Source organism: Triticum dicoccoides, chromosome 7A, assembly GCF_002162155.2.
Source record: "Triticum dicoccoides isolate Atlit2015 ecotype Zavitan chromosome 7A, WEW_v2.0, whole genome shotgun sequence".
NCBI classification, from domain to species: Eukaryota; Viridiplantae; Streptophyta; class Magnoliopsida; order Poales; family Poaceae; genus Triticum; species Triticum dicoccoides.
The window spans coordinates 82,610,521-82,628,970 of record NC_041392.1 but is presented as its reverse complement, the minus strand read 5'-3'; the positions used below and the strand labels follow the sequence as shown (position 1 = coordinate 82,628,970).

Below are 18,450 nucleotides of genomic sequence, written 5' to 3'. Positions count from 1 at the left end.
CTTCTACTACTACTCTATGTAGGTGGCATGACCATCACTGGCGATGACTCTGAGTACATTGACTTTGTGAAGGGTTGTATTAGTGAGTTGTTTCTTATGTCTGATCTTCGTCCTATTTGGTACTTTCTTGGGATTGAGGTTTCTTCACCAAATGTCTTCTTTATTTCCCAAGAGAAGTACCTTCATGATCTTCTTGCTCTTACTGATGAGCACACCATTGAGACTCTGATGGAGCTATGTGTTTTTCTCTACACTTTTGATGGTGAACCTCTATCTTATTCAATAATATCATCATTGCATTATGAGTCTTGTCTATCTCGATGTCACGATCCAGCTATCTCATATTGTATTCTAATTATGAGTTAGTTTGTCTCTACTCCCACTTTAGTTCACTAAAGTCACCTCCTTACATCTTTGTGGGACTCTCTCCCACCGTCTTTTATTTTTCCACTCCAGTTTATGTAGCCTCATGCCTATTCAGATGCTATTTGGCGTAACAATCCTTGGGGCCGCCGACCATTTTTTTGCTTATATTTTTTTCTTGATGGTTCTCTCATTGTCTAGAAGATGAACAAACATACCATAGTTCTCCATTTGAATGTAGGGGGAGAGTTATGAGATATGCTTTTTTCGAAACATAGGTGACTTAGCTATGGTGGTTACTCGAGGATTTTGGTGTTTCCCACTCCTCTTTTATAAAATGATACTAGAGTTATTAGCATTGCACATGACCCTATGAAGCATGGGCGCACCAAGAATATTGATAAGGATGATTCCTTTATGCACTTTCATTTGCATGATCAGGTCCTTTGTATCTACCTTCAGAACTACTGTTGGTGGGTTTCTTCATGAAGGCCCATACTAAAGCACATCAGGACTCCTATTTCACCACGCTCAATATTGTTTCCCCCGTTGTATCACGGGCTTGACATTTTCTCCCATATATGTGCATATATAATTATATACTAGCCTTTGGACTCATAAAAATACAATGTGCATATTTTCTAAGAAATTTCATCGCTCCAACCTATCATTTTAAATATTATTTTAAGAATTCCAAATTGCCGCCATGAAGTCTTATTTATCCTCTTTGGCAAAGAAACACCACAGACAATGTCGATAAATGAATAAACTCCACTATTTACAAATCCCAAGATGAAGGGATGCCAACCATTCTAGGCTAGACCTGGGTATAAGCCCGTGGCCTTGACGTGGCAGGGGTTGGCAGGGACATGTGGCGCTTCCCTGCAGCATCACAAGCCGATAGTTCTATTGTCACCATCCTTTCCTAGATCCCAACTATTCTGAGGGCATCATACCTTAAAGGCAGATAACGCTAGAAGGGCGATTAATCTTCGGTGTGGAACTATTTAGTCCATCTTTACATGTGGAGAGAAGCAAAATAAAAAAAGAATTTGTGCTAAGACATACAAAAATGTATAGTGAAAGCATCTAAGTGGCTCATTTGCCAGCCAGCGTTGGGCCATGGCAAAGCATTCTTCTGGCTGGTACTCTTGAGCAGTGTGACCACCACCGTACACAAACAAGCGATGAAGGGCTCTATTATATCTTCCACATAATGGTTCTATCATCCAATCCATGGACAAGAACCATGATCTAAAGAGAAAAACAAGATCACCTTTACTGTTGCAAAATGTCAAATTGTTCGCATATGCAATGGTAAATCTGGAAAATGAAAAAAGGTATTGCTCATTAGAAAAGATAGAGGAACATGATGCACAATGCTTATTCATTAAGTTTTTGTTCTCTGTGTGAAGAGGTGCAAAGAAAAGGAGTCAGATGACTTGACCCTGCGGCCTGGCCATTGAGATGTCACGCCCTTCAATCATTGACTATCGAGAAGTTCAAAGACCTTATCCACGCTTGCGTGCTCAACTGAGGCACCTGAAGATCATGGTCTCCGCTATGCTCACGTAGACAAAATATTTTATTTACAAGGTGAGGGAGTCCTGGATTAGGGGGTCTCTGGACAGCCGGACTATATCCTTTGGCCGGACTGTTAGACTATGAAGATACAAGATTGAAGACTTCGTCTCGTGTCCGGATGGGACTCTACTTGGTGTGGAAGGCAAGCTAGGCAATACGTATATGGATATATCCTCCTTTGTAACCGACCTTGTGTAACCCTAACCCTCTCCGGTGTCTATATAAACCGAAGGGTTTTAGTCCGTAGGACAACAATCACAACATACAATCATACCATAGGCTAGCTTCTAGGGTTTAGCCTCTCTGATCTCGTGGTAGATCTACTCTTGTACTACTCATATCATCAATATTAATCAAGCAGGACGTAGGGTTTTACCTCCATCAAGAGGGCCCGAACCTGGGTAAAACATCGTGTCCCCTGCCTCCTGTTACCATCCGGCCTAGACGCGCAGTTCGGGACCCCCTACCCGAGATCCGCCAGTTTTGACACCGACATTGGTGCTTTCATTGAGAGTTCCGCTGTGTCGTCGCCACCAAGAAGGATGTCTCATCCCGTATTTAAAGACGGCACTATTGCTGAGGGAGCTTTGGCTATCGGCCAAACTCTCCGGCTAGGTGGTTTTCTTATGACCGCCTGTTCGGCCGTTGCGCCGACGATGACTTCTCGGGTCATCGAAAGCAATCTTCACATCAACTCGGAACTCACCGAGCAGTTAGATCCAATGGAGCTCTCTTCCCTGAACGAGCTCTTGGATCGCATCGCCGCCCTGGTAGTCGCTACAGACTACGATCAGATTGGGCCTAAACCCGATCTGAGAGAGATCAACTCTCCCCAGGTCACCCATCACGTTGCAGTGGTGGAGGAACAATGCGGCAACCCTTCATCTATCTTAAGGACTAGCTATGTCCGGATTCCCGATCCCTCCAAGCAGGATACCCACGGAGGGGAGGACGTCACTCAAGACCTAAACCTAGAATCAGACAGCGGGCTAGATTTATCGGAAAACATCCAAGAATCCAAACTTTCGAGTTTGGAAACTCCTTGGCCCCTGAGTCTCAGATTGGGTAAGGATTCGGATTCAACCCCACCCACCCACCCAAACATACGTAATCTATCCCAAATTAGGCAAGAGTCCGAAGAAATAGTACACCATTACTGGGCCAGATTCCTCCTAGTCATGAACAGGATAAAGGACTGCCGCGAGGAAGACGCAATTTCATTCTTCTGCAATAATTGCATGGACAAGGGAATCCTCAATGCCATAAGTCGCCGCGAAATTACACGCTTTGCCGACTTGGTGTCCATAGTACGAAAGTACTGTGCGATGGAAAGCGCCTGGAAAACCGAAATAAAATTTTGGGATAATCCGACCCTGAATACAAACCCAGTCCAAAATAAAAGGGTCATTATCACAATACACCTGGGTTAACTACCAAAAAGCAAAAGCCCTCTACGGGGCAAGGAACCGTACTGGAGGGATGGCTCAACGAACCCTGCAAAATTCATAGTACAGCAGATGCAATACCAACGCACAGCCTTAGAGCATGTTGGATACTCCAGCGGTGGCTAAAAGTGGTGAGGATCTACTCCTCCCAAAAACCACAGAGCACCATCCCGTCGACAACAATACGGTGTTAACGGTCTTTGAGACCTTCGCATCAAATAATAGACGCAAGCGAACACTCCACAGCATGGCCGAAATCTGCCACATAGCAGAAATAAATCCTTCGAGTGACACAGCTATTACCTTCAATGCCAGTGACGAACCCAAATTCCGAACAGCCCGAGCACCAGCCGCACTGGTCCTCAGTCCAATCGTGGACGGCTTTCGACTCACCAAGGTACTCATGGACGGTGGCAGCGGATTAAACCTCATCTATGAGGAAACTCTTCAAAAGATGGAAATAGACTGGAGCCGCATTGAGCAAAGTAGCACAACCTTTAGAGGAATCATCCCTAGTTGGGAAGCACGCTATGCTGGGAAAATCACACTAGATGTGGTATTCGGCACGCGAATAATTACAGGTCCGAAGAAATTACATTCCAAGTGGCCCCGTTTAGCAGCGGATACCATGCTCTACTAGGGCGGGAGGCGTTTACAATCTTCCAAGCCATACCCCATTACGGGTACATGAAGCTCAAAATGCCTGGGCCCAACGGAATCATCACTCTTGCTAGTGATCCGGACATAGCACTCCGCGCCGAAAATAAGACAGCCGCACTGGCCCTCGAGGCACTATCCGAAGCCCTAGCGGCCGAGGAACTAACTGCGCTGTGGTCCACGGTGAACAGGGATGATGTGATACTCGATAAAAGATCCAAGTCCACCTCCTTTAAACTGGCGGACGAAATAGTCAAATTCCAAGTCCATCCAACGGACCCTACAAAAACAGCTTCCATCGGGGCACAATTAAACCCTGATGCCGACGCCGCACTGCGAGAGTTCCTACGCGAGAACTGGGACATTTTTGCCTGGCACCCTTTAGACATGCCAGGAATCCCACGCAGGCTGGCTGAGCACAGCCTAAATATCCTAAAAGGATTCAAGCCAGTCAAGCAGGCTCTTCGACGTTTCTCCGAGCCTAAGAGACAAGCCATGGGAGAGGAACTAGCCAAGCTATTGGAGGCCGGATTCATCAGAGACATAAAACATCCGGAATGGCTAGCAAACCTAGTGATGGTACCAAAGAAGGACAAATCCTGGCGCTTGTGCGTCGATTTTAAGGACCTTAACAAGGCCTGGCCAAAGGATCCCTTCCCCTCCCCCGCATCGATCAAATCATCGATGCTACCGCAGGACACGATTCATTGTGTTTCCTCGACGCATACTCCAGCTACCATCAAATTAAAATGGCGGAGCCAGACCAAGCCGCAACGGCATTCATCACACCATACGACCCATTCTACTTCAACACAATGCCCTTCGGGCTCAAAAACACCGGCACAACATATCAGCGCATGATTCAGACATGTCTGGCAAACTAGATCGGCAAAACAGTGGAGGCATACGTGGATGACATGGTCGTTAAAATCAGGCATGTCGAAACTCTAGTAGACGACTTGAGGCTCACATTCGACAACCTCTGAACATATGACATCAAGCTCAATCCCGAAAAATACGTTTTCGACGTACCAGCCGGAAAGCTCCTGGGATTCATTGTCTTCAGTAGAGGTATTGAAGCTAATCCGGCCAAAATCCGAGCGTTGTCACAGTTGGCTACCACACAAACCTCAAACAAATACAAAAATTGACTGGATGCATGGCAGCTCTAAGCCGCTTTATCTCCCGCTTGGGAGAAAAGGCATTGCCCCTTTATCGCCTCCTCCGGTGCACCGAACACTTCGAGTGGACGGCTGCCGCCTCGGCCGAACTCAACGAAATAAAAGCCATATTGGCAACAAACCCAGTCCTGGCCGCGCCAAACATTGGAGAACTAATGCTATTATACATTGCGGCAACTCATCAAGTAGTAGGCGCAGTGCTCGTCGTCGAGTGAGAAGTGGACGGACACAAATTCCCCCTTCAAAAGCCGGTTTACTATGTGTCCACACTCCTTACTCCATGCAAATCATGGTACCCGCATTATCAAAAGATAGCATACGCGATATTTATGGCATCCCGGAAGCTGCGACACTACTTTCAAGAGTGTTCGATAACGGTAGCCTCGGAAGTACCACTTAACGATATTATAAACAACCGCGATGCGACAGGCCGGATTGCCAAATGGGCCATTGAGCTCCTCCCGTTCGACATAACTTACAAGCCATGGCAAGCTATTAAGTCGCAAGTTTTGGCTGACTTCGTCGCTGAGTGGACGGAAGCCGAACTCCCTAAAGAGTACGGCACATATTCAATCTATATCATGCACTTCGACGGCTCCAAAATGTTGGCTGGTCTGGGGGCTGGCATCCTTTTGACGTCCCCAACAGGAGATACCGTTCAATACGTACTACAGATAATGTATACGGACTCCAACAACACAGCCGAATATGAGGCCCTTCTACATGGTCTCCGGATGGCAGTATCCATGGGCATTCAACGCCTAGAGGTGCGCAGGGATTCGAACCTCGCGATATCCTGAATAAATGGAGACTTCGATACCAATGATCCGAAAATGGCAGCTTATCGTGATGCCGTCCTAAAAATGTCAGCTCGGTTCGAGGGGCTCGAATTTCACCATGTGGCTCGGGAAAACAATCAGGCGGCGGATATCCTCGCCCGCATCGGCGCAAAACGCGACGCGGTACCTCCCAACATATTTCTGGAATGGCTCTTCAAGCCATCCGTAGCATGGGAAGGGGACATCGGTAACAACAGTCCGGACCCGGCCAAAATACCCGATACCGAACTCTTTGACACAATCGGAGGCTCCGCCACCGAAATAACACAATCAGCCCATGAAATAATGGCCATTATTGCCCCGTGGACAGAACCATTCTTGGCCTACCTAACTAGATAGGAACTTCCGGAGGACCAAAATGAGGCACGCTGCATAGTGCGGCGATCCAAGGCATACAGGGTCCATGAGGCATGGGCGTTAATATGCCTTTGAGAATAATGTCTTGCAATAAGGACGACGCGCCATACCGCTGCGCCGGTGTCTCAATCCGGACTGCGGGTCTTTCCAGCCTACCTGGCCTCGCGGCCTCTTGTTGGCCAGTCGCTGCAGGCTCGGCCTTCAGCCTCGAGGACCTCCCCTGCAAAACACGGCTGTTATACGGCGATCAAAAACACGCAAGGACGGATCCCTTTTTGAACTGCTGGGACTTTGGTCTCAGTCACCTGTGAGGCTGGAACTAGCCCAGGGTAATCGGCCGTAATGGCCACCAAAGCATTGTCATTACTCGATTGGTGAAATACCCCATCGATCAGCTCCACAGATATGTTCGGATCCTCCTGGGAGGCCAGGTCAAGGGACCGTCCAGGGTCCTCGGGTTGTGGAGGAGGGTTGTTTATCTCCTTTATAGCCTGGCGCAGCTCCTGCGATGAAATCGCTAGAATGAATACTTAACTACGGGAATAAGAAATGGATGGGCGATAAAAAGTCTCCGCTTACCCAGCTTGGAGGATTATACATACAAAATCCGCCCTGTGGGTTGACACGAAGGAATTCCTCCTCTTCTCCCTTGTACAAAGTGGATAAGATCTTTATTAGATCAGCAGCCGATCCCGGCCCTTTGCGGCCATGGCGGGTGGCGTCATGCTCCCCGTTAAAATCCCACATGGGGTGACCTCTATACTGAAGTGGCTGCACCCCCCGCATGATACATGTGGCCATGACCTCGATCATGGTCAATCCGGATCGAGCTAAAAAAACTTATCCGGCTCATCATGTAAAGAATGTCCCTGTCATCTTCCTCCAGGGAGCTCCGTGGACGCCAGCTCCAGCGCTTCTTTAAAGGGGCGTTGTCGAACTCAGGAAGGCCGATCCGAAGAGGATCCGGGAGGGGGACGTCTTCTATATAAAACCATTCTGAAGGCCAGTCTTCGGACGTCTTCTTTGGGATCCCGGACAGGTATCCGGTCCCGGCAATACGCCACACTTCGGCTCCGCCCACTTGATATATTGACCCCTTCTGAGAACGGGGCACAAGGCAGAACAACTTCTTCCACCGAGCGAAATGAGCCTCACAGCCCAAAAACAACTCGCAAAGGGCTACGAATCCCGCGATATGCAGCATGGAGGCAGGCGTAAGGTTGTGCAACTGGAGGCCGTAGAACTCCAGGAGCCCCCGGAGAAACGGATGAATCGGGAATCCGAGCCATCTTACCAAATAAGGGACAAGGCATACCATCTCTCCCTTGGAGGGATTGGGAAGGCTCTCCGCTTGCTCTCCGCCATTATAGGTGGCAAGCCCGGCTCGAACCGGGACCAGGTACGCTGGGGGAAGAAATCCCTTGGACTGAAGCATCACTAATTTGCTGTGCGGGACGGAAAATCTCTCCCAATCTCCAGGCTTGGAGCTAGGGGTGCGAGACGAGGAGTTGCGTCGACCGGCCATGATGGAATGGATCTCTGTCGGGTGCGCTCTGATGAAGGCTCGCCAAGGGAGGATGGTGTGATTTGGATCTGAATCCTCGTCTTTTTAAATAGGCGGCTCATTCACACAGCTAGGGGGGTAAATGTGAAAACACCCTGGCTCTTCACATTCGCTCGACACGTGGAAAGTGGCCATTATTGGGCGTAGAAGCCAAGGAGTACAAACATTCACAAGAAACCGGACATTATTTCGACAGGTACACAGAATTTGGAGAGGAACCCGCCTTGCAATGCCGAAGACAATACTGCGCGCCGGACTCATCGTCATTGAAGCCTGGTTCGGGGGCTACTGAGGGAGTCCTGGATTAGGGGGTCTTCGGACAGCCGGACTATATCCTTTGGCCGGACTGTTAGACTATGAAGATACAAGATTGAAGACTTCGTCTCGTGTCCGGATGGGACTCTACTTGGCGTGGAAGGCAAGCTAGGCAATACATATATGGATATCTCCTCCTTTGTAACCGACCTTGTGTAACCCTAACCCTCTCCGGTGTCTATATAAACCGAAGGGTTTTAGTCCGTAGGAGAACAATCACAACATACAATCATATCATAGGCTAGCTTCTAGGGTTTAGCCTCTCTGATCTCGTGGTAGATCTACTCTTGTACTACCCATATCATCAATATTAATCAAGCAGGACGTAGGGTTTTACCTCCATCAAGAGGGCCCGAACCTGGGTAAAACATCGTGTCCCCTGCCTCCTGTTACCATCCGGCCTAGACGCACAGTTCGGGACCCCCTACCCGAGATCCGCCGGTTTTGACACCGACACAAGGTCTCAAAGAAGATTGCCAACCACTATGGATAAGAAAACTTATTTTGATGCTCGTGCTCGCTCACCCTGTACACGAGTGCATGGTAACCTCTCATGGTGAGGTTGATATGGTATGGTGCGCTGCTTGGCATGTCATATGGGTAGGGGAGTTCGCTTTTGCATCTTTTTTCCCACTCACCAACCGTCCTCTATCGCCAAATTTGTTTTTGTCAGTGTTGTTCTAAGTTATTTAGATGGTAATGCTTCTACACTTAGGAATGTTTTAACCCTATGTGAATATGTGGAAGATATTCCTGACAAAAAATGATGTTGCTTTACCTGCTTGATCCCGAGAGCATCTTTAGTCATCTTGTTGTTCATCCAAAAGTATGACAGGTAGTAGCCGTATGTCTGTTTAGAAAGGAAATCCATCTAAGTTTGTGATAGGAGAGTAGTGTCACAACCATATGATGTTGTCACATCTTCTAATCAAGTTGACGCTTCAAGGATAATGGAAGATTGACAAGACAATCGATGGCAGGTCGAGCAGGAGCCTTATTTAGCTCGATCGATTCTTCCAACAAGTTTTTTCTAGCCATCATATCATGTATGGGCTTTGGCACCGAGAAGACACATTTTTGGTACAAGATGTGCACATCTAGGATTCCAGAAATGAGCTGCAGCATGGATGTGCTTTAGCTGATGTTGGCAATACCTTAAGTTCATAACAAAAAGTCGGCACATGAATCTTATACTCTTTACAGTTTGTAGCACCTCAACACATATTCGACTCGTGGGGTTTACATAATCTCCTTTGCGGTTCTACAGAGCCACTATATATAGGTTTGGGCACTATATATAGCGAGTGTGGCGTTTTGGTGGCCGAGCACCCTGCAGGCCACAATCTCCCGCCGTGGAGTATAGCGCTGCGATGTGTGCATGGCTTTTTAATCAGAGGTATACGATAGCTGTCAGATTGAAATACATGCATGCCGTGGGCTGGTGTGCTGACGTTGTACATGGGCCTCAGGTGCAGGCACCTCTTGACCTTGCTGGGCTGGTTTAAAAATAGCACATATAGCTGGTGGCAGTTATGGGCTGGAAAAACTCCTTTCTGTGGGAGGAAAAGAAGTACTCATCAAATCAGTGGCGCAAGCCATCCCAGTTTACTCAATGGCGTGCTTTCGATTACCAAGAGGACTATGTGAAAACATTGCTTCCATTATCCGTCAGTTTTGGTGGGGTAGCAAGCAAGGGAAGAGAAAGCCAGCGTGGGTATCATGGGATGTTATGACAAAACCGAAGTATCTCGGTGGTATGGGTTTTAGGGACATGGAGATTTTTAATCTTGCTTTGCTGGCTCGCCAAGCTTGGAGGTTGTTGAATGAACCGAACTCTCTCAGTGCAAGAATTTTAAAAGCGGCATACTTTCCAAATACAGATTTCCTCGAGGCAGAAGTAGGCAATCACCCATCACAAATTTGGAGGGCTGTTCTCGATGAACGAGATGTATTAAGGCAAGGCATTGTGAGGCGTATTGGCAATGGGAATACGACAGATATTTGGAGAGATAATTGGCTACAGCGGGTTGGACCCTTGAGACCGATAACTTCTCTTACTCCCAACCCGCCGCATTTAGTGTTTGATCTTATAGACACGACCACAGCATCATGGAAGGAGGAGCTCATTCGCACTACCTTTGTACCTTTCGATGCTGATTCCATTCTATCCATCCCTATATGCACTAGGGTTGTTGAAGACTTTTGGGCCTGGTCAGCCGAGAGGAACGGTAGATTTTCAGTGATCTCTGCTTATAGGATGATCATGTCCAAAAAGGAGGACCGAGGGAACTGGTTAGAACACAATCCTGGGGGATCGAGACTGAATTCAGGTCGCGGGGATTGGGCAATACTTTGGAAGATCAGGGTACCTTCAAAGCTCAGGGTTTTTCTTTGGCGGTTGGCGAGGCATTCCATGCCAACAGTGGATCTCTTACACCACCGGCACATGTCAGATTCTCAGTTGTGTTCTTTGTGCGGTAGGGAGGACTCATGGAGGCATGCTCTACTAGAGTGCACTATGTCAAGATGCATTTAGGCGCTATCAGAAGAGGAGGTGGTACAACAGTTAAGTTTGAATATGAACCCAAATGCAAAAAACTGGCTCATGGAGTTGCACGATAGTCTATCACAGGAGCATTTTCTCAGGCTGGTGGTGACCCTTTGGGCGACATGGAAAGCCCGTCGTAAGGCGATCTATGAGGGAGTGTTTCAAAACCCTTAAGGTACTGACACATTCATACAAGCCTATATAGCAGATTGGCAGGTCATCGCCCGTGCGGGGAGCAGCCGGGTAACACAGCCACCAGCAAGATCAAGTAATTGGATAGCACCTCCGGACCAATATGCCAAAATCAACATAGATGCGGCGGTCAGAGCCAGCCGGGGATGGGGAGTGGCTGCTACAATATGTCGAGACCAAGCGGGCTCCTTTCAGGGTGCTTCGGCTCTTGTTACCAGAGGGATCAAGGACCCATCGACGCTGGAAGCAATGGCGGTTAGGGAGGCCTTGGCGCTTGCTGAAGATCTTAACTTTCGCAGGGTTCACGTTGCATTGGATTGCAAAGTCGTGGTGGATGATATCAAGAGCAAAACGCCAGCTATATATGGAGCTATTTTGCATGAAATTATAGAACACAGTTCATTGTTTATTTCTTATAATTTTGTGCATGAGTTTAGAAGCTCGAATGCCGAGGCTCACAATCTAGCGAAGCATAGTTTGAAATTGGGAGTTGGCCGCCATGTTTGGTTAGGCAACCCGGATAATCTTTCTTTTGTACCTTTGAACATTGGCACAAGTTAATAAAGGCTTCGCGTGATTGTCTCAAAAAAAAGTTATGGGCTGGTGCGACATTAATTCCGGGCTCATCTGGCACTGCACCTAGCTTAACCCCGGAAGCGGTGATGTGATGTTTCTTTTCCTGGTCAGTTCATTCATCCCCTTCCCGTGGACCGTGGAAAAAAAAGCTATGCGGCACGGCGATTCGCCATGGATGGCCTCGAGTTCTTTTAGGAAGCAGAATCAGGGTAAGAACCGATCTGGCTTCCATATTTCTCTTGCCATTGCTCACTCCAAAAGGGGATCTTTCTTTGCTTGGTGTTCTGCTCATTGATTTCGCCGCGGTTCGTTCTTGAGTTCTTCTTCTCCCTGATGTTGGATGGATCTGACTAGATGAGACTTTTGTATGTGCCACAGATTGGTTCCTAGGGCTCATGCGGGTGATATTTTGGTTGGCGGGATCAATGTTGTCGAGTCTATGGTTGCTTCCATCCATGAAGCTCGCGGGCGCTCCTCTAATGTGATTTCTTCTAACCGATGGACGGCAGTAGCGGCAAAGAGCAGTTCCGGGGGGCTGACATGAATGTTGGCTCATGCCGCAACGGTGGGAGTGAGGTCGTTGGTGACTCAAACGATATGGGGCTCAGAATACTGCAACTGAATCTATGGGAGTGGGAGATGAGGGATACGCAGAGGATGTCGTCGTCAACAAAACAAAGATCTCATGTTGGACTCGACGGTAAGAAAACACACACTCATTTATCATTCCTTTGCTGTTAGACCATAGATTGTAGCTTCCTGTACTCACCTTTGCTGTTAGACCAGAGATTGTAGCTTACTGTAATTGCCTGTAAAAAAAACACACGCGTGCAAAGAGTTTGAACCCCCATGGATGAATAATTCTCTTTTTTTTTCCTGTTACAGCATTCATGCTAGCTTGGAACCATAATTTTACAATCAGGTGTCGAGCAAAAAAAATGCTGCTAGATCATATTTATTATTTCTATATCAATAAATCGACATTATTTTTTCAGAAGTGCTTTGCTTATATCGGTGTGTACCAGTGGGAATTACATTTAACACCATTGGGAAAAATGCAGTGTTAGGATTGGCAACGCGCCAGAAGAGAGGGATGCCAACCCAGGCAGGTCCCTACCCTCGATGCTTCAATGCAAGCTTATGCAGACAACAAGGTTGGCACTATTGTTAACCCGGCGCTCGGGACTAGCTTTGACACATTTGTAGAAGCATATGAGTTTTACAACTTATACTCCTGGGAGACTGGTTTTGGCGTCAGGTATGCCAAAAGCAGGCTGAACGTCCATCAGAAAAAAAATGTATGCAGGAGTTTGTGTGCGCGTATGCGGTGAGGATGATTCATTAATTCAAAAAAGAGAATTTGTTTCAGGTATTTTTTTCCTATTATGTTCTCATATGTTATGGAAAAACACTGCAGGGCAAGCCATTGCAATCGAGTAGCCGCTCGACGAGGTGTGGATGCCCCGCGTTGATGCGGATTCTTAGGTCTGATGATAATGGATGGTATATATATGAACACAAAGCAGAGCACAACCATGCACTCTCAGTTAACTGTATGGAGAAGCTGCACTGGAAATTGCACTGGCACATACATAGATGGAGCAACTAAGAAATGTGAAAACATTGCCGGAGTCGGTGGCTGTTGTACGTGATGGCACGGGTTTATCTGACAGAGAGGTGGCAGGTGATTCTGCAGGTTCAGCTACAGCAGAGAAGCAACATTTTGGTCCAACAAAAAACAAGTGCAAAGTGCCTCACAATGTTCAGATAGCTTTGGGGCGCCATCAAAGAAGAGACCAGCGGGGCGCCCTATGACAAGCTGCAATAAAGCACCATACGAACAGCCAGCTAAGAGGAGTAGGTTCTGTTCGATCTGCCGGGCCCAGGGGCACAAGAGCACAACATGTCCGCGGCAGGGGGGATCTTCCAAAGGCGCCAAGTAAGTCACCTCGTTGCTCCAGGTGCAGCCTGAAAGGCCACAGAAGGAACACCTGCACCAACACGCCCAAGGCTGATATCTATGGTTGATTTTATTTGTTTTCTAAGCCTGAAACATGATAGTTTCAGGTAAATGTGCTTATGTGGATGTCAGACTACTAATGACTACTCCACATATTAGTGAATCTCTATATCTGTAGTATCATTTGTTGTCGGAGAATTGCTTGGAGACGATGTGTGTTTGGTGTGAAAATCACTTGTTTGATCCTTTTCGCTTCAAGTTGTGTTGCTTTGATTGGTGTACCATTTAGGATGGGCGGCTTCCACCTGATGTTGGTCTCCACCTGAACCTTGCCGCAGTCCGGGCACATGATGAGCGGCAGGTGTTGTCGCCTTTCCCTGCAATGAACTGAGGATGAAGATAAAGCCATATCAATTTTGTTTGAGCTGGGTGCGGCAACGATGTAGAGCCAACTCCTATAAGTAGCCTATGAGGCCAAGGCAACGGCAGGATCCTCAACGTTCAACCCAAATGGCTTCCTGCCCGTCTGCCAAGCGCGCATGTTGATGCAGTCAAACCCGTGCCATGCAACGCGTGACCGCAACATGCAGCTGTGCTGCACACTCATGTGCCTACTAGAGTTCGTGAGCCTGCACGATTTATTTAATAGCTAATACGGGGTCGTGCAGCCGACTCTTCTATAAATACAGTAAAAATACGGTAGCGTCATACTCACGTGGCACCGATCACAACGAGCACCGATGGGGATGGTTCCGGCCTGCAGGGTGCTCGGCCACCAAAGGCCATTTTCGATATATAGCGCGCTATTTAAAACTTTACTTCATGTATAGCGCCGATGTAAAAAGGGTTCGACAGGTACCGCGGGTGATCAGTGAACCACTGCATAACTAACCTGGCAGTGAGAAGTCGATGTACTACTGAATTATTGCCATGACAGTGGAAAATCGATAAACGCATCTGGTCACCTTAATCAGAAACCTCTGGGCTTGCAGAGAGGAGTAGTAGTCTCCGACGTCGCAGCCTTCGGGGTCGCGCGCGTACGAGAAGCCCGAGCAGACGGCCGAGTCCAAGAAGGCGATGCTTGCCATCTGATGATCGTCGTCGTCAGTAACTCCGCTCCGACTCCACGAAGTAGTAGAAGAGCTCTGCCCCGGTCTCCGCCTCCACGCCCACGTACCTGCGAGCGCTCCGGCCATGAGAACCTCGCGGCCGTGACGAGGATTTCGTTTCCAAGATCGAACCGGCAAAGACGACGCAGTAATCAGAGCCAACGCTGTTGGGTGGGTGCGTGTGCAGAAAGCAGACAGTTGCCCGGTCTCGAGGTAGAAGGGGAGTGGGCCATCGAGTCCCGGCAGGTGGGTGACCACTGTCGACGCCGACATCGGCGCGAGAGCAGCAGAATCAGGAGGCGGGGAACGAGACAGGCAAATTTGACAATTTTAACCTCGGGATGAAATCAATTCACAGAATGAACTGTCCGTAAAACTATTTCACAGCACTGACCCTTTTGTGTAGCGCCCGCCATGCAGGCGCCACACACTACGGTGCAACGCCCAGCTCTGGGGCGTTGCACGCCAGTCCACCGTGGCAGCCGTTGGGCCTGCACCCAGCAGTGCAGCGCCTCCGAGCTAGGCGCTGCACATGTAATGTGCAGCGCCTAGCGTTCGGGCGCTGCACTGTGACTTATCCAGCAGCTGGGCCCCCCTCCCCCACTCCCCCACCCCACACACCCCAACCCGAGCTTTACCCCCTCTCCCACTCTCTCCCCCTCTCAAATCCTCTCCCAAATCTTGCAAATTTGAATAATTTATCCGTGGATTTCGAAGTCAAACCCTCCCTCAAGGTAATCTTCTCCGATCCCCTTGTTTTGATCCAAGTAATGCTAGTTTGGGGAAACCCTAGTTTTGTTTGGATCTAGAGATTTGCATGGAGATGTGAGATCTTTGTTTGCCAATTTCCTATGATTAGGCTTTGTTAGTATGTTAGGGTTATTCTTATGGGTGTTCTTATGTTGGTGCTAGGGTTATGGTTAGGGTTAGGGTTATTGTTAGGGTTATGGTTAGGGTTAGGGTTATTGTTAGGGTTATGGTTAGGGTTAGGGTTATGGTTAGGGTTAGGGTTGTTGTTTGATATATATTTTAGGGTTTGTATTCCGTGTTAATCCTTAAATGAGTACTCATGAAAGCAATGTTACGTTGTGTTGTTTGAATGCTTATAGGGATGGGAAGAACATGTGTGTTTCTTTATCATGGGGACAAAGACGCCTTCTTGAAAGGCAATATTGAACCGGACGCGGATGAGCTTGATATGGTGTTTGATAGTAGTCCTAGCTATGCGGAGCTCTTGCAACAAGTGAGGAAAATTTTGAATTGAATGGACCCTAGTGATATCGTTTATTTGGAGGGAAGGCATAATGTAGGTTTTGGAATGCACATCCGTTGGAAGACAATGCGTGTCAACTCGGAGCAACGTTGGGTTGCATACAAGGAAACGGTGGCTGATTCACTTGACAAGGCTCTTGAGTTATTTGCAACGAAGAAGGTTGATTCAAATTTGCATTTGAACTTGAACCGGAAACCCTCCCCTTTGGTTGCTAGTAGCCCCCCACCCTTGAAGCGAGATGAAATTGTTGAACCTCTTTTGACCCAAGAAGTGAGGCCAATATTGAGCCCGTTTACAAACAACCAAGATGAAGCTTTGCAAGAGGACAATGATGAGTATGCGGACGATGACAATGAAGTTGATCTCCATGACAACAATGTGGGTGATCTTGACAAATATCATTTGCAAGAGACAATGGACCATTCCATCCCTTTTTCCCGTGCATATGCATCGGATTCGGATGACGAAGGTCCCGATGAACAAGTTGATGAGGAGGGGTTCACGGTGAAGGAGGCCGAAGCTTTCGAGAAGGTATTCTGTCGGGATCACAAGACACCATTGTTCAAGGATGTTAGTCTCGCGGATGAAGCCGTTGTGGATGGTGGCAAATCTATATCTCTTGGGGTTAGGCCAAGCTCTCACCGTGATTTGGGAGACGACAAGAACCGGATTGCTAAAGGGTCTAAGTTCGAAACCTTATTGGAATTGAAGATGTGGCTCGACAACTACTCGGTTACGCATTATCGTCCACACAAGGTGGTGCACTCGGACGTCAATGTGCGCTACACGGTTGCATGTGCATGTGAAGATGAAATATGTCCGTGGATTGTGCGTGCAAGACCACGGAAAGGAGGTCCCGCTTGGCACGTAGTGAGTTGTGTGCCAACTCACATGTGCCGAGGCAAAAGGGTGGATGGCAAGATTGTGTCCCAAGACCACAGACAACTCACGTCCGAGTTCATCGCTTACAGGCTCTCCAACTCAATGTCCACACTTCCAACAATGAGCGTCCAACATGTCATTGACCTTGTGAAAGCCATCTTTCATTACAAGGTGAAGTACGGCAAGGCATGGAAGGCGAAGCAAGCCGCATTTAAGATGTTGTATGGTACTTGGGAGGAAGCATACAACCGAATCCCTAGGTTGTTGTTAGCCATGGCTGCCACAAACCCGGGCATGGTTCATGTGGTCGAGCCTCATGGGCACCAAACAACGGTTCAGGAAGGAAGGAAAGTCCGAGTATTTGGCCGTGCATTTTGGGCGTTCGAGCAATGCATGAGGGCTTTCGAACACTGTAGGCCGGTCATCGCCATTGATGGCACGTTCTTGACCGGACAATACAAGGGCACCTTGTTGGTTGCGATAGCAAGTGATGCCAATAACCGGGTGTTGCCATTGGAATTTGCTTTGATTGAGGCGGAGAATAATGACAACTGGGAGTGGGTTTTGCGTCTTTTGAGGACGAATGTGTTACCCGCTCAAAGGGAAATTTGTGTCATATCGGATCGGCATCCAGGAATTCTTAACGCGGTGGAGATTGACATTCCCGGGCATGCTCCATTGCACCATCGATGGTGCATGAGGCACTTTTGTTCGAACTTCTATAGGGCATGTGGCCTTAAGGAGTTGGTCGATGATCTTCAAGATTGTTGTCTCGCTTTCTCCGAGAAGCGGTTCGCCACTTTGTTGAACAAATTGCTCGCACACAAAAAACTTGATCCTGGGGGTCAAGACTTTATCAATAGGCACATTCAACACCGGAACAAGTGGGCACGTGCTTTTGATGAAGATGGCCGGAGATACGGTCAAATGACAAGCAATATGGCCGAATGCTTTAATAGGGTGCTCAAAGGTGCACGTGGATTACCCGTGAAGGCAATAGTTCAATACACATTTGACAAGATGAATGCGTACTTTCTAAAGTACTCGATGGAAACTGATGCACAGATAGCGGGTGAGAACCCGCGCAAGTACAAGTACAAGTTCCCACCCAAGGTTAATGAATGGTTAGAATTTCAATCACGAAAGGCGGACTCAGAAGAAGCTATATTATATGACAACGAAGAGTGGAAGTACGGAGTGAAAGAGCCAGGAGGAACCACAAACGATGGCCGGCAACATGGAGGTCAGGCTTTCAAGGTGTCGTTAACACAATGTGATTGCTCTTGCGGGAGGCCATTGTTGCTTCATCTCCCATGCTCACACTTGTATACCGCCGGTCGCGTTAGAAATGTGGACATCAATCACCCACGCACCGTGAGGGAGTTGGAGTTCTCAATCATGACGGTCAAGAAAACATGGGCTCCCCGCTTTCACCCATACTTTGATCAATCACAATGGCCGGAGTACCATGGAGTTCAACTATGGCCAGATCCGGAGTTGAAGGTTGTTAAACGGGGTAGACGTAAAACAAAGCGTCTTAGAGGCGACATGGACGGATGGGGCCATGGTGGCCGCCGCGAAGCGGGAAACGATCAATTCCAAGAG

General features: G+C 48.0%; 1 pseudogene; it reads right to left on the bottom strand.

The window, feature by feature from the left end:
• Positions 1 to 1,288: 1,288 nt before the first annotated feature.
• On the bottom strand, positions 1,289 to 18,245 carry LOC119333153 (annotated as a pseudogene).
• Between the last annotated feature and the right edge of the window lie 205 nt (positions 18,246 to 18,450).